The sequence below is a fragment of the Lolium rigidum genome, chromosome 3, assembly GCF_022539505.1.
Source record: "Lolium rigidum isolate FL_2022 chromosome 3, APGP_CSIRO_Lrig_0.1, whole genome shotgun sequence".
In the NCBI taxonomy this organism is placed as follows: domain Eukaryota; kingdom Viridiplantae; phylum Streptophyta; class Magnoliopsida; order Poales; family Poaceae; genus Lolium; species Lolium rigidum.
The window spans coordinates 347,598,425-347,599,569 of NC_061510.1; positions in this window are offsets into that span (position 1 = coordinate 347,598,425).

Here is a 1,145-nt window from a genome sequence, read left to right on the forward strand (position 1 = left end):
GAAGCTTCACTGGCTGTGGATGGGGTTGTGTCGTGGTTGTTCACTGGAAGTTGGAGCTCGCGATGACGTCTAAGAGAACTGCAAGAGGATTCTACTATGATGTGAGGGAGGTGGTCGGCGGACCGAGGCTGTAACCTCTATGCGTGACTGAGATGAAAGATATACGGCGATAAGGAGGTACCCGATCTGCTCAGTAAGCGAGGTGGATGGTGATGAATCTTGATGGGGATAACTTGTATGTCGTTGTAGAATTCTCTCGATCGATACCTGATGCCAATGCAACATCTCTCAACCCTATAGATATTCGTAACGTCACACACTTGCGCACGTAGCCGCCGACCACGAAACTGTGATGCAATCTTCCAATTCCCAATAGAACATGAGATCACACAAATTTTCAATAGCACACACATCAGATAGATGTGAATTGGTGTGGATAATTTCAGATGAATGTGTAGCAATAAAGTACGAAACTAGGGTTTAATCAAAGCGTGGTCTAAACCTAATTTGGGGCGCCCCTAGACTACTTATAGGAGTTGGGGTGACCTGGACTCAAAAAAAATTCGACTTCACATGATACAAACCGATCCAGAGTGGGTTCGGCCAAATTGGCTCGCATGCCTGATGCGCGTAGATGTACACGTCCGTTGGGAACCCCAAGAGGAAGGTATGATGCGCACAGCGGCAAGTTTTCCCTCAGAAAGAAACCAAGGTTTAATCGGACCAGTAGGAGTCAAGAAGCACGTTGAAGGTTGATGGTGGCGAAATGTGATGCGGCGCAACAACAAGGATTCCGGCGCCAACGTGGAACCTCGCACAACAAAACCAAAGTACTTTGCCCCAACGAAACATGCTGAGGTTGTCAATCTCACCGGCTTGCTCGTAACAAAGGATTAACCGTATTGTGTGGAAGATGATTGTTTGCAAGAAAACGAGTAAAACAAATATTGCAAGTAGATTGTATGCGATGTAAAGAATAGGACCGGGGTCCACAGCTCACTAGAGGTGTCTCTCCCATAAGATAAAAGCATGTTGGGTGAACAAATTACAGTCGGGCAATTGACAAATAGAGAAGGGCATAACAATGCATATACATGATATGATAAATATAGTGAGATTTAATTGGGCATTACGACAAAGTACAT